Source organism: Trachypithecus francoisi, unplaced genomic scaffold (genome assembly GCF_009764315.1).
Source record: "Trachypithecus francoisi isolate TF-2019V2 unplaced genomic scaffold, Tfra_2.0 Lachesis_group20, whole genome shotgun sequence".
In the NCBI taxonomy this organism is placed as follows: Eukaryota; Metazoa; Chordata; class Mammalia; order Primates; family Cercopithecidae; genus Trachypithecus; species Trachypithecus francoisi.
This window is the reverse complement of record NW_022681466.1, coordinates 47,470,634-47,495,398: the sequence shown is the minus strand read 5'-3', so window position 1 is coordinate 47,495,398 and position 24,765 is coordinate 47,470,634. Positions and strand designations below refer to the sequence as shown.

The window sequence follows — 24,765 nt, the reverse complement described above, 5'->3', positions numbered from 1 at the left end:
TTGTCTCTACTAGAAATCAAAAAGTTAGCTGGGCATGGTGGTGCACACCTGTAGTCCTAGCTGCTGAGGAGGCTGAGGTGAGAGGACAACTTGAGCCCAGGAAATCATGGTTGCAGTGAGCTATGACTGCACTACTGCACTACAGCCTATGGCAATAGAACGAAACTGTGTCTTAAGAAACACATACACACAACGGCCGGGCGCGGTGGCTCAAGCCTGTAATCCCAGGACTTTGGGAGGCCGAGACGGGCGGATCACGAGGTCAGGAGATCGAGACCATCCTGGCTAACCTGCTGAAACCCCGTCTCTACTAAAAAATAAAAAAAACTAGCCGGGCGAGGCAGCGGGCGCCTGTAGTCCCAGCCACTCGGGAGGCTGAGGCAGGAGAATGGCTTCAACCCGGGAGGCGGAGCTTGCAGTGAGCTGAGATCCAGCCACTGCACTCCAGCGCGGGCGACAGAGCGAGACTCCGTCTCAAAAAAAAAAAAAAGAAAGAAACACATACACACAAAAAAAGATGAAAATTAAGCCAGGCATGGTGACTCATGCCTATAATCTCAACACTTTAGGCGGCCAAGGCAGGAGGACTGCTTGAGCTCAGGAGTTCAAGCACAGCTTGAACAACAAAGCGAGACCTTGTCTGTACAAAATAAAAAAAAAAAAAATTGCTGGATGCAGTGGTATGCACCTGTAGTCCCAGTTACTTAGGAGGCTGAGGCAGGAGAATCACTTGAGCCCAAGAGTTCGAGGCTGCAGTGAGCTATAATCAGGCCACTGCCCTTCAGCCTGGGCAATGGAGAGAGACCCTGTCTCTGAAAAAATAAAAAGAAAAAAAGAATAAAATGAGCTTGCTGATTTGGTACTCACCTCCTGCTAGGAAGATACAGTTATCTTTATCATTTAAAAGATGAAGAGCTTGAGGCACCAGATTTGCATTTAGTCATCTACCGTCTATTTGCTGAGCACTTACTACAGTTTAGAAACTATGCCTCAGAGGAGACAGGAAGGATCATCACAAGGTGGAATTTCTCATTTGGCGCAAAGCTCGTTCATGAGGTTCCTCAGAACACACTATTCCCTGAAGCAGATGCTCTTAGATCAAGAAGAAATTGGCAGTGCAGTTGTCCAAGCTGGTTGGTCCTTCCTGCCTGCACCTCGTTGAATGAAACAAACCTGAACAGGATTAGGAAAAGTGCTTTAAATGGTTGCACTTTAAGCAGTCCCTTAGCACAACTCTTGGCTCATAGCAAAGGGAGGCACAGCTGGCATTCATCAATTGGGAAGACAGCATGTTCTGTCCCACACTCTAAACCTAAGCAGGTGGCTCTGGGAAGGTCTGTGAGGGTGAGAGAGAGACTTCTGCATGGGATTAGCCCTTTTCCCATCAAGTAGGAAGAACATGAGATTTAGAGCAAGGAAAAGGAAGAAATAATACCCAATTGAACCTGACTCTGCCACTTACTTGCTGTGTGTTTTTGGCAATATTTCTAACTTCTTAGATCCTCATCTGCAGAAAGGAATTTTTGGGGGCCTAAAAGCAAGTCAGGGATGTACTACACTTTGCCCAATACCTGGTACCTAGCATCATTCTTTTTCCCAGAATAATGTTTCTGTGTTGAAAATAGTGAGGGTTAAGTGTTATCCTGAGAAGTGAGGGGCAGGTTCAGCCTATGATGCCAAGGTTGGAGGCATAGACACAGCCAGCATTATTCCCCAGAGCTCATGGAGAAATTGCCTAGAGCCACCAAAAGCTGTGGGTAAGAAGAGGCAGACACAAGGTCCGGAGGCAGGGCAATCAGTTAAGACAGTGAAGTCCAGCAGGTGCCAGGACAATTTGAATAATTCTGTCCAGCTCTGATCGTATAGCTCAGGGCTATGTCTAATGAGCACCCTGTGATTATTGTCTTGCGGAATCGGGTACCTAGAGATTTCAAGGAACCACTTGGAACAGAGAAACAACTTTCCCTCCGTTGCTCATTTCAGTGACCAGTAACCTTCAGGGTCAACACACTCGTTAGAGCCAACTCCATTTTGCTTTTGTTTCAGCCCTCTTCTCATTTAATTCTCTTGGGGCATGGAAAACAACTACTCGCTTTTTCACCCCATTGTACACCCTGACTATCCAAGTGGATAGCACAGTCATGTGCTACGTTAGCCAACCAACCTGTCAACAATTAGAGCATGTAGTATCCTACATTAAGTGTTTTGGATGGTACCAAAAAAAAAAAAAAGACAACTGTCTCTACGTTTAAGGAGCTTTGGAAATCTGAATTGCAGTGCCCTAGAACTCATGTTTTCCAATCATCCATTCAGTACTAGAATCTTAATGCTGCCCTTGAAAAGTAGTCACTCAACCCCTGCTTGGATTCCTCCTGGGACTGGAGGTTGCCTACCACCCAAAGAAACCATTTCATACACAACTTAGTGCTGAGTATGGAGGACAGTGGATTCTCAATAGATGTTGAAGAGATGAACGAAATTAATTGATGGCTTTCATTGTTTTTCATTCATTCACTAATCCATTTGTTAGCACTCCTTCTCTTCTGAACTTCTATTCTTGTGTGGCTTGGAGCTGCTCAAACATTTGCAAGTCTAACCAGGCCGAACATTTTCAGTTCCTCCAAATATTCCTCATATGGCTTTGTTCCTAGACCCTGTCCTATCCTGCTTCTCTCTTCTGGATAATGTTTCTTGCAGGATGTGGCACTTAGAATTTAGCAAGTTGAAAACACCATATTTCAGCTGTAACTTGACCAACACTCCCCTTATTCAGGTATCTCTGCTTTTATCCATATAGCGCAAAGAGTACATATAAATACACAAGGGAAAATGTGTCCCAAACACATAACAATTTTGACAGCAGATAACGGGGAGAAGGCTGATGGGATTCACTCTATATGGGTTTTGAAGCCCCAAACTAGAGACACAAACCCAGAGAAGCGCAGGAAGAAAGGGAAAGTATATGATACTCAGCATGGAACAGCATGAGATCAACAACCAAGGGTCTTGGTGTGAGAGAGTGTTGAGAGTATAGACAACCCTTGACAAAGTCACAGAGAAAGCAGTTTGACCTTAGGTCTGCTGCCATCCCTTTTCTGAGCACCTTCCTCCCTCTCGATTCAATGGGCAAGGTGGACTGACCAAGATTAGAGTCGCATTGACCTGGGTTTGAATCCTTGTTTTACCAATATGTATAATGTCAGAAAAATGCCTTTCTCTCTCCAGACCTCTGTTTTTTATCTGCATAATGGGAACAAGAATGTCTCCCTCCTCAGGTGGCTATTAAGGAAGGTAATGGATAAAACCTACCACAGGGCTGGGAATTTACTTAGTATCAGTTTTTGCACTCTTCCATGTGAGTCTCCATCCTCATTAGAAGACCCCGCTCTGAGTAAAGACTTTAAGGCAGTGATTCATCCCTCAGTGTGGGCCAGTAAGGTGGTGTAATTCCTGCTGGAGTATGTCTGCTAAGGTGTTAAAGAAATCTTACATTCTAGTCAGGGGGTGGCAGTGAGGCTGGTGGTGGCATTTTCTTTCATTTCTTGCCAATCAGCTTTCATGAAGTCTCTGAAAAAGCTTTTGCCTGCTCTCTCTCTCCCTAGACCACCTGTCTTTCTCCCTAGGGATGAGATTTAAAAGATGCCACCCACAAGCTTGTGATTGTTGTTAGTATGTCTTACCTAAAGGGCAGCATTTCGCCTGGCATGATTCTGTTAAGAATCTTGGACCTCTGGGCAGTAATAAAAATTCCTGAGCCTCCGAAGAATTCCTTCTGAGACTCCGATACCTTTTGCAAGTGTGTGGGGGGAGTAGGGGGTACAATATATGTGTGTGTGGGTGGGTGGGTGTATGCAATGTGAACCAGCCATTGGTTCAGTATGTGCATGGAAATAAGTGGGTGCAGTGTGTAGCATGTAGTGTGTGTGTGTGGTGCATTATATGATATATTCTGGCAGAGAACATGCACCCGGAAATATGTATCATGGGTTTGTGTATATGGAAAGTGTGCACACACACAGGTTACTGTCAGACTCCATTGTTTTCCCCAGATTCATCCCTTCAATTCATCAATCTGTCAGGATTTTTCATTCATTTAGCCAACAGTCTTTATATAATATCTATATGGGCTACACAGTATACTAGGGTATAGGAGAGAAAGATGAATAAGATCTTATCTCTTGTGGGAGAAAGAGATATAAACAGACAAATCATAGAACAGCCCAGTTTGTGTGAACCATATGTATAAGTGAGTATAGCCAGAGCACAAGGAGGGCAGTGAGCGTGCAGAGAACTCACAGAGGAAATGGTATATGGTTGGGGTTTTGACAGATGAACAGGAGTTTCCCCAGTGTTGAAATAGAAGAAGGACATTTGAAGCAGAGAGAATAGCCTGTGAAAGAGTCATGGATGGGCACCTCATTTCGAGGGAAAACTTAGTACCTGAAGCAGGAGTCTTCTGTGATGTGTTATCAGGAGAGGTAACCTAGGGAACCTGGGGTCCAAACTGGAAAAGCTTTAGTTAAAGAGCTTTAGTTCAAGAGGCATGACTGCAATCACCCTGACAGAAGATGCTGAAGTCCTGGGCTCAGACCATAGCTGTGGGGGTGGAGACGAGAAAGGCTGGATTCAAGATATGTTTCTTAGATACAATTGGCAGGACTGGTGATGGATTATTTGGGGGTGGGGCCTTAACAAGGAGGGAAGAGTTGAGGATGACTCCGAGGTTTCTGGTTTGGAAGATCCACTAGATAATGTCATCATTAACCAAGATTGAGAACAGAGGAGGAGGAGCAGATTCCTGGGGAGATTAGATAAATAACAGCAAGGGGCAAATCTCCTTGTCAGCTTCAAGGACATTACACTATCCAGGTCTCAGAATGAAAATCAGCTCTGCAGTGCCCTTGAAGGCCATTCTCTAGCGCAACTTCTTAGGCAGGACCTTGGAGAATCCTGTAAGGCTTCAAGGCTCTTCTTCTGGTGGCAGGCTGAGGGGTCTCCTGGCTCATTTTCATGTGTCATGGTAGTTAAGCGTAGTGATTAAGAGCATAACCCCTGGATCAGGCAGCCATGGGTTCAAATCTTCCACTGTCACTAATGGACTGTATAATCTTAGAAAGTTTACTTAATTTTTCTAAGCCTCAGTTTTCCTGTATACAAAATGAGTATGCTAATAGTATACACCTCACAGAGCTACCAGTGGAATCAATGAGTTAATGTATATAAGAGGCTCAGGATGGCATCTCACATATCATAAGAATTCATGAAAAACAGTGCTATTGTTAGTAGTATGTTTTTTCTTTTTCCTTATTTTATTTCATGTGTATGTGCTGGGAGTGGGGGTGCAGGAGACTATTGATCAGAGAAGGAAACAAAGACCAATCTTCTACAATTCCCCACACCTACATTTCTTCCAGAAGATCCCATTAAGGCCGATACAATGCAGTCACCATTCACTGCCTGTTAGACATACAGACCAGCCATGTTCTTGGCCACTTTCAGCAGGCTATGCATCTGGTCCCTTTCCTGGATGTGGGATGGATTTGTGATTATTGTTTTTGGATCTATGACCAGGTCCCCTGTCCTGCAGCAAAGGATGGTCGGGGTTAGGAAATAGAGCAAGATTATCTGACCCTCTTGGCCATTGTGCTCCAGCCAGCTGAGTCACTCCTCCCCCAACACAGGAGGTGAGCATGTCCTTACATCTCTGCAGGTCTCTTGTGAGATGTCCAGATTGTTTGGCTCCAATTCAAGGAATGGGTGCTCTAAGGCTGTGCTGTCCAAGCCTGAATTTCTTGAGCAGCTTCAAGTGGTCTTCAGCATGGATAGGAATCAGTACTGCCCTGGCTGTGTTTACTCTGCTGACAGCCAGATGATCTTTCATGGGGATTCTAATATGTAGACATTTTCTCTTGCCCACTCCATAATCTCCATGTTGGAGGCTGGGAAAGTGTGGCAGGAAAGATGTTTAGCTAGGGAACAGAAAAGATTCATCCTAAGAAGCTGTCTCCATCCTCTTCCCCAGTCGTGGCTACTCAGTGGAGCCACAGAATTCCTTCTAGGCTAGTATTACAAAGGAAGCAAGTTTTAATCACAGTGTGGAAGAAAGAGAGAAGAGTAGTAATAAAGGGAACACAGTAGAAGGATTATGGGCTTTGGAGTCAAATGACATTGATTCAAGTCCCAACTTTGCCATTTGCTGTGCGAGCTTGCCATGATACCTAACTCTCCCAAGCCTCTGTTTCCTTATCTGAAAAAGGGGAAAGCAAGATCTCTTCTACAAAGCATTACTGTATCAAGTGAGACAGCATAAATAAAAACACTGCTTTGTTAGCCTAATTTTTTTATGCAACCTGTATACAGTTTGATGTCTTTTTTTACCTGTTAAATGCACTATGGTCCCAGGTTAATGCTTAGAGGATCTCTCTCTTTACCTCTTATTTTGTGTGCCTCCAAAGCCAGCCTCCACGACCTCATCTCCTCATGCCTAAATATGACTCATTTGTCAAAGCTATGAGCTTCCCTCCCTCTACACACACACACACACACACACACACACACACACACACACCAGCCCTGGAAGAGCCCACTCCTCCTCTCTATGAATTCCCACAGCAATTTATCAGTTCATTCCTTCTGCTGGTTCATATTTTCTACCTTATGTTACAACTGTGGACTATAAGCTCCTGTCCAGTCACATTTCCCGTCCATTATGATTGTAAATTCTGAGGATGGGATTTGTGGATAGTTTGTTTTGAAGTCCCCAATGGTGCCTGACATAGGGTGATCACTAACATATGTTATCCAATGAATAGACAAATTAACATTCAAAGCCTTGGTTAACCAGCCAGAACCCCTCATTCCACCTGTTTTTCTCTCTTCTCCAGATGCACCTCAGAACAGCAGGCAGCCTCATTCCTCATTCACACATTTCCTGTGCACCCCTGCCCTCAAAGCAATTGCAGTTTTTGTCATGAGGTTTCTCGAGCTCCATCCTCCCATTCAAGTACTAACCAGATTTGCCCCTGCTTAACTTCCAAGATCATGTAAGATCTGGCACGTTGAAGGCAGTATGGCCATAGATTTGAGCTCCTTTCTGACGACAATTATGGGGGAACTGGATAACAAAGTCATAAGGATAAGCAATACCCAACTATCTACTAGCGGTTTCACTTGGTGTCCCATGAGAGCTATTAATTGAACACATCTAAAACTGAACTCCTCAGCCATCCCACCTCTGCCTCTCTCCAGTGCCCACTGCTCCTCCTGCTTTTTCCCAGCTCAGTGTAAATATGATAGAGTATGCAGTGTGTCTGTGCACACGCATGTGGCTCATTTAGATGAGCTATTAGACTTAGAGTTGATACTGGAATGGTTAAGACTTTGGGAGATGTTGGGATAGGGTGAATGTATTTTGTACATCAGAAAGACACATATTTCAGGGGGTAGGGGAAGAAGAGGATCGGTTGTTTATGGGTTGAATTGTATCTTCCCAAAAGATATGTTGGAATGCTAAATCCTGGTATCTCAGAAGGCGACATTATTTGGAAATAGGGTCATTGCAAATGTAGTGGTTAAGACAAGATTATAATGGATGGAGTAAGGTAAGACCTTAATTCAATATGACTGGTGTCCTTCTTCTTTTTTTTTTTTCCTTTTTTTTTTTTTTTTTTTTTTGAGACAGAGTCTTGCTCTGTCACCCAGGCTAGAGTGCAATGGCATGATCTCAGCTCACTGCAACCTCCGCCTCCTAGGTTCAAGAAATTCTCCTGCCTCAGCCTCCTGAGTAGCTGGGATTACAGGTACCCACCATCACGCCCGGCTAATTTTTTGTCTTTTTGGTAGAGATGGGGTTTTACCATGTTCCCCAGGCTAGCCTTGAACTCCTGACCTCAAGTGATCCACCCGCTTCAGCCTCCCAGAGTGCTGGGATTACAGGCGTGAACCACCGTGCCTGGCCAGTACTGGTGTCCTTCTAATAAGAGGATAAGTGTACAGGGAGAAACAGCCATGTGACAACAGAGGCAGAGTTTGGAGCGAGGCATCTATAAGCCAAGGAACGCCAAGGATCCCAGCATCACCAGAAGCTAGAAGAGGCAAGAAAAGATCCCCCAGCTTTGAAGAAAGAGCATGGCCCTGCCAATACTTTGATGTTAGACTTCTAGCCCCAGATCTGTGAGACAGTAAATGTCTGCTGTTTCAAGCCACCCAGTTTGTGGCTTTGTGATGGCAAGCCCAGGAAATGAATGCACCCACTATCCTTCCAAACACTGGGGAGGAACTTCACCTCCACTCTCTTGTCAGCCCCACAACCTCCCTTGTCCCAGTATTACCCCTCCCTCTTGTCTCTCCCATCTGCCTTCTCTGACCCATTTCCACCACCACACCCTTAGTTCAGTCCATCCTCTCTTCTCACATGGAGCACTAGAAAGGCCTTCAAGTAAGTGTCCCTGCTACACATTCAAGTGCCCTCCAATCTACAACCCATACTGATGCTGGAGGGACCTTTTCGAAATATCAATCTCATCATGCCCCTCCCCTGATTAAGACCTTGAAATGTTGCAACGGCTCCTCCGAATCTTCAGGACATTGACAAAGGAGTCTAAGCTCAAGACCCTTCATGATGAAGGCTGCAACCATCATCCTAGATCACCTCCTGCCCCTACATTCCCATGCACCCTTTGCTCCAAGCCTACTAAAATATTCCAACATCAAATGATGCCGTTCATCTAAGGAATTTCACATATTATCATCTTCTGCCTTGCTTCTCTTCTTCACATAACAAACATTTACTTTCTTCAGAATTAGTTCAGCTATCACCTCCTTCAGGAGTCTTCTCTGAATCTTCTCCCTCCTATGATGCCCTTCTCTGCACTTTCAGAGGGGTCCCCTAGGCCATAGTACATTTCTACCAGGGCTCTCAGTGCCTTTGCTGCAAGGAGCCATCTCTGTATGACCAAAGCCCAAATGGGCACAGAGCAGGTGCCCAACAAATGATTGTTATCTTCTTTTATTTATTTCATCTGTTTTGTTTATTTTACTTATTGCCTTTTAATACGTATTTGTATTGTTTGGGGCCAGCCAACGTGCTAATAACTTCCTTGCATCATTTCATTTCCTCTTCCCACCCACCCTATCAGTCAAGCATCATTATCTTCCTGGTATTCCCAAGGAGGCTGAGTCTCAACGAGATTAAGTAAGTGCTCAGCACACGCAGATAGAAAGTGGCAGAAGGGGCAGAAGGGAGGGAGGGTCCAGCCCAGGCAGCCGACTCTACCACACTACCAGAATGAATGAAGGAATGAGCCAATGAATGTCAAAGTCTCGCAATTAAAAGTTATTCCCTGTGGTTCATCGGAATGCAAATGGAGACCTCCCCAGTTCCACTTGCCACTTCGATATCGACTTGTTTCTCCTCTAGAGAGCGAGTCTTTCTCCCATGGTCCTCATCCGTCACACCCAGCTACGTGTGTCTGTGTCAGGGGACGAGAGGAATGAACACTAATGTTATAAACACTAGCAAGGGCAAATGAGGAGCTATTTTATCTTCTCAGTGCAAAGCATAAAATCGTAGCCAGTGCTGTACCCCAAGCTTTATTTATAGTGTGTAATGGTGAATGGAGTCCAGGCAGGGGAGGCACCCTCTCCCACTCACACCTACCCCACACCTTGTTGGAGGCAAAGACGAATTAAAAACACTAGCTGCTCAGGGAGAGATAAATCAATTTTCATCAGAGCCGCGCTCCTGACACCACCCTGACAAATCAATATCTTTCTCCATAATGGAGTCACTAAAGCTGCAACCAAGTCACTGGGAAACACAAAGCAGACTCATAAAGAATATTACCAAGTAATAGAATATCCAAATCTGAATTTCAATTATCCACCTTCAAGGGCACACTAATATCTTCAGTAGGGAAGTCCATCAAAAATTCATGGAACCAGGCTCCACCGCTTGCTCCCAGTCAACAGCTCTGTGGGCATCTAGTGTTCCAATTGCTCCAAGTTGTCAGAAGACGAGTCTTGCCCAGCCTATGAGAAGAAGTTTGAATCCCCTAGAACATGGCCCTCTCCAAGGGTGATAACAAGCCCTGGGCAGACAAGCTGGTCTATTAAGATTCTCCCTCCTGGCCCTGGAACTGGGGAGAGGATTTATCTTTGCCTGGATTCTAGGCAGGGCAATGAGATGAAGTTGCTGAGATCAAGCAGAGCTGGCACCATTACCCAGAAACCAGCAGGAACCCGCCCAACCCAGTCAGAAGGAAGCCTTCGGCTCCATTGGCAATGCCATTTCCTGCTTCCCTATCACCTCCTGCCCTACCAGGGAGTGAGAGGGGCCAGACTCCTGGGGAATGGCAACCAGCTCCCGGCAGGTACCTCTTGCTCAGCAGTGGGGGTACCCTGGGAGTCACCTTGTACAGGCACCTACCTCTTGCTTTCCACCTCTGAGTCACCATGACAGTGACAATGACTGCATAGGAGGTGTACTGGCTAACAGCCTGGAGTCTACAACCAGACAGTCTAGGTCCAAGCTCGGCAGCTGTCAGTTACTACCTGAGTGGTCTTCAAGCCTCACCTTTTCCGTCTATGAAATGGAACAATGGTCTCCTATTTCTTAGGATCATTGTAACCAAAAGCAACCTTTATTGAAGGCTTGACCTGGGCTAGGGATCATTTGAAGTTTTTTAAAAATAGTAAGTTACAGGCTGGGTGTGCTGGCTTATACCTGTAATCCTGGCAGTTTGGGAAATTGAGGTGGGCAGATCACTTGAGGTCAGGAATTCAAGACTAGCCTGAACAACATGGCGAAACCCCATCTCTACAAAAATACAAAAATTAGCTGGGCCCGGTTGGTGTGCATCTGTAGTCCCAGTTACTCGAGAGGCTGACACAGGAAAATCAGTTGAGCCTCGGAGGTGGAGGTTGCATGAGCCAAGATCATGACACTGCCCTCCAGCCTGAGTGACAGAAGTGAAACCCTGCCTCAAAAATGAATAAATAAATAAAAATATTAAGTTATATAATCTTCAAAACAACTGGGTGACACTGGTATTATTTTTCTCACCATTTTACAGACAAGAAGGTTGAGGCACAGAGATTATGTAGAAGAAAGAATACAGGAAAGCACTTAGCACAGTGCCTGACACCTTGTAAAACTGTAATGGGTGAGATCACTTGCTATTACTATCATATTTACTATAGTTTCTAAGCAGTTTAAAGGCTGCTTCATGCACTGAAGCACAGTATCTACACAATAGCATTTTAAAAATTCAAAATACTACAAAATAACCACTCCAATCCATACTCGTTAGTACTGATAGGGAGATCATTCTAAAACACACATATGGTGATACCACTTCCTTATTTATGGCTCAAACTTCTTAACTTTGCAGCAAAAGAGTCCCTTAATCTGATGGGTTTGCCTGTTCAGCCTCAGTTCTCATCCAACTTACAATCAGTTCTGGTTTCTATAATAGAATACCACAGACTAGGTGGTTTAAGGAAAAATAAACAACGACAACAACAACAAAAAACACATTTATTCCTCACATTTCCGAGGCTGGAAGTGCAAGATCAGGGTGCCCGCATGGTCAGGCTCTTCTTGGGGGCCCCCTTCCCAGTTTATACGTGGCTGCTGTCTTGTGATATTCTCACATCATGGAGGGAGAGAGATCTCTAGCCCCTCTTCCTATAATGACGCTAATGCCATCATGGGGTCTCCACACTCATTAACTCATGTAAGCCTAATTACCTCCCAAAGGCCACACCTCCTTATATCATCACATTGGGGATTAGGGTTTCAAGATACAAATGTTGAGGGATCACCAACATGTAGTCCATAAAAATCCTCAGTGTTCCTCATGTCATAATTTATAGGAAATTTCCTGTTTACCCACACATCAGGACTTCTATGCATGTCATCTCTGCTTGTAGTGCCTTTCCTTCCCTATTCTGGAAAAACATCTTCCCTTCCCTTCCAGAGACACCTCCTCCATAAAGCCTTACTTATACCCCAGGACAGGCTTGTGTTCTTCTTCCTCCGTGTCCCCATTGAGACTTGCATGCCCTCATCACAATGCTACTGACACACAACAACTGTATGCCCAGTGTCTGCCCCCCTTCACAGACCAGGGCCCACTGAATGGCCAAGCCTTGTCATTAGTTTATCCCAGGCGCCCAGCACAGGTCCTGGCACACAATGTGTACACGTGCGTGCAAGTGTGTGTGGTTTATATTGTTTTCATTTCTAATTACCATGGGTGCAGATGATGAAACATCATAATCTTCATCAGAAGACAACTGAAGGTCTTAATGCAGTCCTGGGGACAGCGCCAATTCCACAGAACCCACTCTAGCCATTGTAATCAGAAAAGTAATTTGTTAGAGGATGTTAGGTAGCTCATGGAATCTCCAGGAGACCAGAGAACCAGTCTCAGAAGGGAATAGACTGAAATGATACCCAAATTACAGTGCCAGACTATCCCATGGGATCTCTGTGGCTGCCATCTCTGGGCTGGAGCACTTCAAATCCTCTCAGTGTGTCTTAATAAATGAGTAAGATGATCTGTAGGAATGATTCCTATCTTATAAAGGAGGGAGTTGAGGTGTAACATGATTATACGAATTGCTCACAGCCCTACAAGTAGTAGGTTGTGGGATTGTGTTCTCCTGCCTAGATGTCTCCACAATACCACAGCCACCGGGACATGGGTTGTGGGTGAGCCAGAGCTTCTGAAGCTGAGGATCCAGGTACGAGCTCAGATACCAAATCCTGAGCTTCAGAGAGCATCCAGAGGGCACGGAGGTAACTGTGGAACACAGGAGGCCATGACCCCCATCCACGTCACTCCCCTTGGTCACATGGTTATCCCACATGTCTCAGCCTCCACTGGAGCGGAGTGGGGCTGTGGACTAAGCTTTCTGCTCAATGAAGTGTGAATGCAAGTAAAGTGGGTTACCTTGGGTGGGCACATTCAAGAGCAGGTGTGTCTCCTCCCCTCATCTCATGGCAAGACACAAAGGACCCAGGGGAGGACTCGAGGCTCCAGGGGAAGACAGAGCCATTATACAGGAAGAGGCTTGGCTCTGAGCTGTCAAGAGGAGGACTGCCTTTCAAAGCCCTGATTTGATTGTGATATAAACAGAAAGGAAGTTTATTGTGGCTAAAGGCTACACCAGTGAGGCTTAGGCATCATCTATGACAGTTATTAGCCCACTCAACTGCCTCATACTCAAAACCAAGGGGCCAAGCCTCATTATCCCACAGCCTGGGGTGGTGCAGGAAAGCAGGAAATGAATAAAGCACCCCAGAGGTGGCATCTATGCCTGCTTTTCCCAGAACCCACCAGCCTGTCTTTCCTGCATGAGGCTGTTTAGCCTCTGCCTTCTGAACATGCCCAGGACCTCAGTCCTGTACGGCAACATTAGGGAGAACAATGAGAGACGTTCCCTCTTCTCCGCTTCTCTCTCAGCCTCCCTAGGGAGCTGGCTGATCCATTACCTCTCATCCACTGTCAGCATAGGGCTACCAACTCTTGGTCAGCAGCACCACCAGCCTTCTCCTTAGAGCACAGATGAGGTTCTCTGACTCTGAACGAAGAGGCAAGGCAGGCACAGGCACTGCCTAGAAGAGAGCAGATGCTCAACAAATGCTTTTTGAAATGAAAAGATGGGTGTCAGGGGAAGGGAAGCTTATAAGTGAAAGTATTATAAGGCCACTCTGATGCCTGCCCTTAGAGAGGTAAAAAGCACCAAGGTATTTATTCAATGGAGGGAGAACAAGTATTTAAGGAACGAGTACAGGGAGTAGGGAGAGATCAAGAAAGCCTTCACGGAAAAAGCTGCATTGGAGCTGGACATTAGCAGATGAGCAGACTTTCAACAAACCAATGCTAAGGGAGAGAAAAAGGATGAATTCTGAGAATGAAAAATAGGAACAAAGCTAAGGGGTCAACGGGGAAAGAAAGTCTTCAGGAATGAGTGAATTGTATATTACGGCAGAGTTAGGCTTTGCACCATGAAGAATTGGAAACTGAGCCTTGAAATACAGCTTGGCAAGACAACAGACAGCCACTGATGGACTGGGGCAAAGTAGTGACATATTGAGGGCTGTGTTTCAGACAGGGTCATTTGGTCATGGGAAAAATGGGGATGGAAGAGACAGAGGAGCTGGGGAGGAATTGATTAGAAATAACCATTCTGAGTCGGCCATTGTATTCACTAAATAAACTGCCAGCCCCCCAAGCTCCACTGCCTAGGCCCCAGAAGAGTCACTTTGGCATAGGATAGCTCCCTTCCTTTGGCCATCAGGAAATGGCTATAAATAGCCACATAAAGGTTTCCCCCAGCTCAGCCACAGAGGCTCCAGGGCTGAGCTGCCACCCACCAGGACCTGAGCAAAGCCAGCCCTGACTCAGCCCTGCCTGGTCACCCCACCATCCCTGGGGAGAAGCCAGCTTGTGGTCTGCTGACAGCAGGGGCATCTTCCTGAGCCTAAACCCTATCCACAAATGCTCTAGAGATATTTCACACTCTACCACAAAAGCAAAGGAGAAATATTTCAGTCTGCAGCTCTGCGTGCCTTTCCTTTAATCCCACTGAGACCCAGGGTCTGCTGGGCAGGGGCCATTTCGGAGGTCCCCTATCCAAATGGGACCAGGTAAGCAAGAGCCCCTGAACGGTCTGAGAATCTGGATCCGAGCGTGTGAAAGCCTGAGTGCTGGCCCACTGACGAATTACCTTGGGTCTAGCTTCTCCATTCTTCTCTGAGGGACATTTAGGAACTCTGGTCTCTCTTGGTGAGGCAGTGGGGCCGGGGGTGGGGGGACGGGCATTTTGGAAACTTTTGTGACAACTGTAGGTGCTGTCCTGGAATTTGAGGCGCCATCTCTTATGCCCTAGAATTTTGATCTCTGGGCTCTTTGCAGGAGGATCATAATGCCTCTGCAAAGGACATGAGAATGTAAAGCCTGGCTCAACTCAGCTGGGATCTCAACTTTGCCACTTACCAGAGCATGGCTTCAGAAAAGTGCTTTAACTTCCTTCAGTTTGAATTTCCTAGTGTGTCCGGAGTTGGTTCCTGCCGGTAGATTCATGGTGTTGCTGACTTCAAGAATGAAGTAGCGGACCTTTGTGGTAAGTGTTAAAGCTCATAAAGGTTGCACGGACCCAAAAAGGGAGCAGCAGTAAGATTTACTGCCAAGAGTGAAACAACAAAGCTTACACAGCATGGAACGGGGACCTGAGCTGGTTGTGGCTGCTGGCTGGGGGGCGGAACTGGGTGGGGGTGGAGGCCAACTTTTATTCCCTTATTTGTCCCCACCCATGTTCCATTCTTGTCCTATCAGAGTGCTCTTTTTTCAATTCCCCCCTGCAGTTGACTACTTTTAGTATCCTGATGATTGGTGCGTTTTACAGAGCACTGATTGGTGCATTTTACAGAGCACTGATTGGTGTGTTTTACAGAGCACTGATTGGTGCATTTTACAATCCTCTTGTAAGACAGAAAAGTTCTCCAAGTCCCCACACGACCCACGAAGTCCAGCTGGCTTCACCTCTCACTAGCCTGCAAAGTAGGAATAACACCTGCCTTCCCTACCATTGTGGGCTGTTGTCAGGTAACAAGTGTGTGCGTAAGTGTTCTTTATACGCTGTGAAGGCTTAGGTAAAATCAGGTCATACTTCAGCCACCCATCCTGGAAGTCTGTGCTCAGCTAACCTCTGTAGACAGTAGGGGTAGGGTTCCCTACAAGCACAGTCTTCTCCACAGAGGGACCTAGGCCCCAATCTAACCCATCATGGCCTGTTTGGGGTCATCCCAATTTAATACCACATCTCCTTCTTTCATTGTGAGAGGGACCTGAGATGATATATGTAAAGGCAGAAGAGAGCTACCAAGTATTTATTACTTACTGTTAGCCAGACTCAGTGCTGGGCATCAATTATCTGATTTAATTAAATGTTCATACTAACTCTGGGATTGATAAATAGATGTATGATATGATATAAATACATATGATTGATTTCCCATTTTAGAAGCAATGAAAGGACATGAACTCAGATTTCTTTGGCTTCAAAGTCTTTCTTTTTCTTGGTTATTTTCTACTTTTATTTTTGTGGTGTAGGGCAAGGGGATAGTGTCCCTAGGTGGGTGGGGGGCAGAGCCATGGCAATGCTGGGTAAATGACTCTTTCCCCTCATCTAAAAAAGGTGCTGGAAGAAGCCACACCCCTGAGAATCCCTCATCCTCTGGAATTGGCCCAGGGGCAGCCTGTCTCTGTTGAACTAGCTACAGAACATCAGTGCCTGTTCCCAAGAGCAGCCCTGGCTCTGAGCTGTGGGACAGAAGCCCAGGAGGCTGACATTCACACTCATGGCCACAGGCCAGGGCACCAGCAATGCCAACGAGCTTCGCACTCACCTGGTTTGAGGAGCCTTTGTAGGGCCTGGCACCAGCAGGTGAAGCATTCTTGTGAGGCAGCCAAGGAAACCCACAGCTTCCCTGGGCCTCACTGTGTCTGCTAAGGGCCACCTGCTGTGTGAAAACTGATTTCTCCTGCAAATCACACTTATTTACATCTAAGGTCAACTAAGTGACATAGGGGTTATACATCCTAATTTCCAGGTAAACCAGTGGTTCTCAACAGGGGACAGTTTTGCTCCTCAGGAGATACTGGGTAATGTCTGGAACTTTGCAGGGTGAGGGGTGTGGGAGGAGCACTTCTGGCCGGGGATACTGCTAAGCATAGTGTCATGCACAGGACACTACAGTTTGTCCAGCGCCCATCACAAAGAATCCTGTGGCCCAAAATGTCACTAGTTCCAAAACTGAAAAACCCTGAGAGAAGGAAACTAATTCTGAGAGATACTTACCAAGTTCACATAGCTGATGAGTGCTACAGTCAGCTTCCAGGTACTGATTCTCTAATTCAGAAGTCAGCATCCCTTCTTTCTATCTGTAATGGTAAATGCCCCCTTGAAGTCTGAAATGCCCCAACAGGAAATGCTGTGAAGCTTCCTAGAGTCATGTTGCAGTTGGCATCAGAGGTTTGGGGGTGAGCAATAATTTAATTGCATTTGAAATGTAAATAATCACTTCTCTCTGTGACCGCCCTACCACCCTCAGGCACAACATCCATCTTTAAGTACTAACGGTCTTGTCAAATGCCCCAAAGTCCCCAGAAAGGGGACACATTGTCCTCTCACCAGAGCTGGACAGTCACCTTTAACCAAGTCCATCCGGGCATGTTAGATAATCCATGCCTGTCTCCAAGAGAAATAATCCAGGTCAAGTCCCTGGCACAGAGTAAATGCACAATGGGGGAAGGAGAGAATGGGAGGAAGAGGAATGGGAGTGCAGCCATGGTAGAGATGAGGCTGGCAACACCAGCACAGCCCAGGCCACAAGTGCCAGAGAAACCTAGAAGGGGGACTTTGCCCTGAGTCCAGTGATGAGACATGGAGAAGTTCTAGGTTAACAATTTATATGATTACTTTCTCAGTGTCAGTCTGCACCACATACTCCAGAAGCTAAGTTACTATTTGTGCCAATCCCAAGGTTAATCAGGTCTGACCTCAGGAAGGAAACCCTCTGCTTATGACGGCTCTTGTAGATAGACATACAGTCAGTCATTTCTAGGAGAGGGAGCTCACAGTCGAACTCCACTCCTTACTCTGAATCCTGGGACCACCCCCCTCCTTGCCCACCTATACCTAGGCAGTACCACCTGGGGCCCCTTCAGATCGTACCCCTCACTCTGCCAAAAATAAAATTATAGTAATGCCTTGAACTTTGGAATTTTAATTTCCTGAACAGCTATAGCCAACCACAGGCCATTACTGAAAGACTGGTGACTGTAGAGTGACACTTGAGACCCCACAGGCAGGCTTATCAGAACTCCAAAGCCAAATGGAATGCTTTGGTAGAAGTGGAGGCTCTTTCTGCTAGATGAGTTGGAAAGCCATTAATTAATAATTCCAAAACAGAACCTCACAACTTCTCTGAGTTCTGGCCAGCAAAGCCCAGCCAGCGATGGCCTGGTCAGCCTACACCAAAAATTGTACTTGTCTTCCAACTGTGACCAAGCAGTCCCAAACAGGCCTGCCTACTGGCAGCTGAATCACTGAAAGCAGGAAGATGGCACAGAAGTTGGGCTAGAGATAGAAAGTGGCTGAGGACCAAGCCTAGGACTAGCATCTCTGTAGGAGAAGACCAGTCAGCAAATCCAGCACTAGGTTTGGCTTCCAACTCTCCAGCCTGCTGGTTCTCTTGCTAGTAGTTTTCAATCTTGGCTGGGCATTAAAATTAACCTGGTCAGCTTTTAAAGTCCTGCTGCCTGGACATGAACCCAGACTTCTCTGTGGTGAGACCCAGACATCTGTATTTTTTTTACAGCTCCCCAGGTGACTCCAATATGCAACTAAGGTTGAGAATCGTAGACTTAAATCTTCCCTTTACACCTTGATTAATTCTTTCAGCACAGGATGATGAAGTTTTCCACCACCTGAAATATTGTTTATAGTCTACAGTCAGTAATTCACATCAAATACTTGCACTCCACAAATGTATGATTAAAAGGTGAAATATCCACCAAAGGCAGGATTTGTTTTTTAAATAGTAACAGTAATATTAATAGTAAAACAATTAAACAAAAGCCATTCCTTTATAGTATCTTTCATATCTAAACCATCCTCAACCAGGAAGTTGCCAATCATTATTCTAAAAAAAAAAATGTGGCCATGTCATTGAGAATGCTCAATAGCTCCCTATTGCCTATGTCAATCCAAAAACAATTATAAGCACCCCACCAACTGAATGGAGCCCTCTTGGCCAAGAGGATCCTGGAGAAACCTGAAAAACTAGTTCAGGCTGTCATCATAGGGCAGGAGTCAGATATACATAGTTATACCCTCCTCCTTTGGAGTCTAGGCACAGCTGACCAGCATTAACATAAAACAAAGATTATAAGACTGACAAAGCAGACTCTTTGTAGCAATAACATACTGAACTCCAACTTGAGTCTGATATAACATCACATGACAGCAGGCCCTGAAGGAAATCTCAGTATTTTATCCCAAAATACATTTTCTTGACATATTTTGAAATGGCCCTGCAAAGCCATCTCTTATGGGGAAAATTTGTATTCTGTAGAGAATCCCTTTCCCCTTCCAGGTATCTTCTTGATCCAGGAGAGATTTTAAGAGTCTGACACCTTTTAAGAGACATTTACTTTCCATTCTCTCTGAAGCCTCTTACCTAGAGGCTTCATCTACATAACAAAAACCTTAGCTTTCACAACCCTACTTACTTAATTCAGTGATTTCCTTATGCTGACTTCAACTCTTGAGGCAAAGCTTAATTCTTTCAACCAATTGCCAATCAGAAAATCTTTGAATCCAATCATGACTTGGAAGCCCCCCTTCCCTTTGAGATGGCCCATCTTTCTGGGCTGGACCAATGTGCTACTTATATGTATTGATTTATGTCTCTTCCTGTAACTTCTGTCTCCCTAAAATATATAAAACCAGGCAGTAACTCAACCACCTTGGATACATGTTCATGAGACCTCCTGAGACTGTGTCATGAGCCGTGGCCACTCATATTTAGCTCAGAATAAACCTCTTCAAATATTTTGGAGAGTTTGGCTTTTTTTTTATCAGCACAGACTATACTCAAACATAGTGGGGTTCTTCACATCCTGTTTCTGGCCTGCCCATGCAGCATTGTCTCCCAAGCCCACGTTTTGCATACTCTGGATCACCTGTCTTGTAACTTCATTGGCACATTTCCCTGGCCCTGGAAGATACTCACCTGCTCTTTTCACTTGTTAAATTCTACTCCTTTTGAAGGCAGAGCTAAAATGCTACCTTTCCCATGAAGTCATTCCAATCCCCCCACAAGGAATGAATCACTCTCTCTCCCTCTGCACTAGCTTCCTCTGCCATGCACAGTATAGACAATTCTTTCATGATAGTTCTAATTAAAATTATTTGTTTGTATATCTGTAACCTTCTAAAAATATGAGATTCCACTGCAGGCAGGGGACATGCCATATCCATCCTGGACAAAACAGACAAAATGAATGAATAAGTGTACATCAGGTTGAATTAACTGCACATGGTAGATATGTGATTGATCCTCCGCAATTGAGACTTTAGCCAATATGTGTTATTGGATTCCAAGATGCTTTCCCAGAAAACAGACTGAATTATATTTTCTCAGGAAGGTAGCTTTAAATCCATCAACTGAAATCATCATTATCCACATTCCATGTTAATTCTCTAAGTTTGTCAGCATGCCAGATAATTAGTGCTCCTGTGGAGGTAAGGCAGAGAGCAGGTTGTGTGGAGGAAACATCTTGTCTGTGGGCCATCAGGCAGAGGGCTCCTGGGCACAGTCTTTTTTGTGTCCATTTGGTGTTTCTCCCCCGTATAAGCTCCATCCCACATCACTTTTGTCTTAGTCTCTTCAGGCAGCTATAATAGAACACCATAAATTGGGTAGCTTATAAGCAACAGATTTATTTCTCACAGCTTGAGAGGCTGGGAAGTCCAAGCTCAAAGTGCTGGCAGATTCAGTGTCTGGTGAGGGCCCATTTCCTGATTCATAGATGGTGCCTTCTAGCTGTGTCCTCAATTGGTGGAAGGAGGGGTGGGTCTCTCTAGGATCTCTTTATAAGGGCACTAATCTTACTCATGAAAGCTTCACCCCCATGACCTAATCACCTCCCACAGGTCCTACCTTCTAATACCATCAGCTTGGGGTTAAGATTTTAAAATATGAATTTAGTAGGGGACCCAAACATTTAGACCACCTGCAAGTCCCACCTTCTAGGGTCAAAGCCAGTGAGCTGTTGAATTATCTAATTATCCAGGGAAATACAATCTAGGAGCAGAAGAATACAAAACTAACTCCTCCGAGCAGAAGCTCTTCTTCATGCACCCCATCTAGAAAGGCAGAATAAGGGAGTGCATGAGACCATGAGCTGTGAGACCTTGTCAGTTTCCTTCATCTTTACCTCAGGCCTCAATACAGAATGAGAGGAGTAAAAGTACCTCCCTGATTGCATCACTGGGAGGATGCAATGCATTAAAACCATGCAGTGCTTTTAACATTGCCTGGCACATAGCCAATGCTCAGTAAACGTTTTACCTTCATCATTTATTCAGGTAGTTTAATTAAATGAAATCCACATGTGAAGTTTTCCTTTGCTGTCCCATCTCTCCCACTCCCACTGAGGAGGGTCTGCTGCATGAATTCCCTGGAGATTCACACATGAAAGCACAAGCATTGGGTGCCAATTAAGAAAATGTGCTAGGGAAGAAACAAGATGAGAAGTGGCAAGCTAAATAATTAGGATCCTTACACTGGACACTTTCTGAACTTCCTTATGCCATGTGGTCAATGCTGTAACCGCCCTTCTCCACCAACCCTAGTGCCTGCCACCCGTGCTCCAGCCCTGCCCAGACTCCGGACTAGTGAGAGAACCACATTTGAGCAATGAAGAGCCCCACCATGGGATATCACGGGATCCAGAAGGAGTCTGGTTGCCTTGACTATGATTGAGTGGAGTCCTACCAACCTTCCCTCTCTCGTTTCACCCACAATCATTCTTTTAGCCATTGTTCGACTCTAGTGAATACCTTATCCCTTATCCGTTGTCCATCTGAGAATTAATCATCCCTCAAAGCCCAGCTTGGCAATGATTACACAACCCAATCCTCTGAAAACCAGTAATTAAAGGATAGGAATAAGCGTTTATCTTGCCTACATAGGAGAAACTGTAGTTTATGCCCAGTTGATGAATGAAAGTTCTTCCTTATAACAGAATGTCAGCTGATACATGTATACTGATAGAATTGGGAAATCACTATTTTGAAACCTCTAATGAAATTACTAATTCAGGTTCAAATTTTAGCACAAACAGAATGTTTAAAGGTGTTATAGTGTCATCTGACAAATGATGTGAGATGATTTGAAGATGAGAGATGAGGCAATGGAGCTACCTAGCAGTTATTGTCTTAGACAAATGATCAAAAACTAGCATCTCTAGTGAAATAAATTCTCAGTTTGGACCTGAATCTCACCATGTTTTTAAATCTAACTTCTACTTTATGAAAAATACAGAGAAGGGAGGAGCAAATTAACTGATACCACATGGAAATAAACAGATAGATTTGTATGTGGGATCATTGTATAAGAAAACTGGTTTGTTTTCTTCCAGAAGTCAACACTAAAAGATGTATGACTATCAGCATTGTTTATAATTGCCAAAAAATTGAAATGGCTCAAATGCCCATCAACTGATGAATGGATAAATAAAACGTGGTATACAATAAATACGTAATTAAAATGTGGTGTATCCATAGAGTGGAATATCATTTGATAATAAAAGCAAAAAAATATGAACACATTCTAAAACATGATTAAACTTTGAAAATGTTGTACTCAATGGAAGAAATCTATCACAAAAGGCCACATACTACATGACTGCATTTACACAAAATGTCCAGAATGGGAAAATCTATAGAGACAGAAAATAGATTAATGATTACCTAGAACTAGAGGGGTGGGATTGATGGAAATTGGGCAAGCGGGGTGATTGATAATGGGTACAGAGTTTCTTTCTGAGGTAATAAAAATGTTCTAAAATTCAGAATGCTTTGAATGCACTTAATACCGCTGAATTGTACACTTTATATGGGTGAATTGTATGGAATGAGAATTACATCTCAGCAAAGCTATTTTTAAAACTGTGTGTGATGTGGGTTGGGGGGGGTGAGCTTTTTCATTAAAAGAGACAACCAAATGCAACACATGAATCTTGATTGTATCTTCAATAGGTCCTGAATTTTAAAAGTTAGAAAGCTGTAAACATGTTTTGGGGACAATTGGGGAAATTTGAATATGAATGAAAGGCAGGCTGGTAGCAGCCAGAGCACACACAAGGAGGGCACCAGAGTGGAGGAGAGGAGGGCATCCAAGCAGAACAGAAGCCCAGTGGGATAGGAAGACAGGCACCATTCAAGAGAATTGAGTGTAAGTAAATAACCTGAGGATAACAAGACACAGGTTTCCTACTGCTAGAGAAAGGAGGGACCAATACGGAAGGAGGAAAAGCCAGAATGAACCCTGTGGTGTTAGACTGGAATAAGCAGCATCTGTGTAAATTCCCGGTTTGAGATGTAGGTGTAAGTGTAGATATAAATATCCTAGCTCTGTCCACTGAGAAGATCTGGAAGCAGCTACACCCTAGTAGTACTGAGCATACCTACAACTCAGATCTTGGTTCTAAATAGCATTTCCTGTTCAAATGAATCAAGGTTTGTTAGAGAACTGGCTGATTAAAGGACTGAGGAAGGAAAAGAAGAAAATGAACCTGAACATCTAACTGCACAAGAAAGAAAAAAAAACTTCCAAGAAATACAGGGAAATGTCAAAATCCCACAAAGTCAGCTGGAAGGGGTTCCCAAGTATGGGAAAATTTGAGTTTCAAAATAAACAATATTATCAGACTATAACCTATTGAATAAAATAGAAATCTATAAGTCTACACCAATGTAAATAAATACATAAAGAGAAAAAAGAGACAGCTCTTCTGTATTTCAGAAAACCAACTAATAATTGTAGAAAGGATGATGGAATTCAAAAACCACCATTTGGCAAGGATCATTATAATAATTCAAGCTAGAAAAATCAATGGATGATAAAACCAGAGAGTGAGAGAGTAATAAGAAATGGAATTTTACATAGTCTCAAAGTATCTCCCCAGAAGACACACCATCATCAAGTGATAAAAGTTAACACTATCAGTATTAGGACAAATAGATATTGCATGCCTCCAGATAGGCTGCAATGAGAATTCTGCATCAGTTTTGTGAAATTCCAGCTAAAAAATCGTATCTGGTATCTTCAAGAGGAAACATTGAACAAACTAAAATTGAAAATCATTGTGCAAGATGACTGGCCTTGAATTATTAAAAAAAAATCAAGGACATGAAAATCAAGGTAAAACAGATAAGGTGTGAGAGTAAAGACAGAGTAAGGGGAACCTTGACAACTGGGCATGAGGAGTAGTCCTGGATGGACTCCTTTAGCCATGAAGGACCTTAGTGGACCACCATTGAACTTCTGGGTGAGGGATACACAGGAATTCTTCAAACTAGTTTTGCAACATCTATATGTTTGAAATTGTTTCCAATCGTTTTTTTAAAAAAGAATAAAATTTAGCTATTATCTCCTTTTGGAAAATTTTCAGAGCCTACCATGTGTTACCTCTGGACCGTGGGCAAACTTTGGTTATTTCATGTAAAGTAATCTTTTGTTTACTGTTTAGCTTCCCCACTAAACCGTGAACTCCTTGAATGCCTAGACTGGGTATTATTCTTTTCCACTTCTCTTGATCCTAGCACAACGTCTAGAACATAGGGAACATCAGTAAATGTTTGTTGAATCCATGTGCTGCACAACTTATAACCCTGGAGAATGGCTGGCAGATTCCTGGACATGCTGAGTGTTGGTAAATTCTTGCAGACGTTAAACTGAAATACGCCTCTCTGCAAATCAGAGAGCATCTGTCTGCCCTGCAGCAATGAGCTATGTGTCCTGCCTGGAACAGTGTTCTGCATCCAAGGGGCACATTGCCTGAAATCATAGGCTTCAAGAAATGGCGTTCTTGCCTCATTGCTCTGGGGGAACAATGGCCCCTGTTTGTTTAATCTCAGTCCTTTGTGGCAGCCTTGACTGCACAGAGCTCACCTGTGATTCAT

The 24,765-nt window shown here is 44.4% G+C and overlaps 1 long non-coding RNA gene across 1 annotated transcript; it reads right to left on the bottom strand.

Moving 5' to 3' along the window:
• Window positions 1-13,294: 13,294 nt before the first annotated feature.
• On the bottom strand, window positions 13,295-17,714 carry LOC117067534. Its single transcript, XR_004430772.1, has 3 exons — window positions 17,704-17,714; window positions 14,249-14,251; window positions 13,295-13,464 (listed from the first exon to the last, which is right to left on the bottom strand). It is a non-coding gene; the product is annotated as an uncharacterized LOC117067534 (long non-coding RNA).
• Window positions 17,715-24,765: the final 7,051 nt, after the last annotated feature.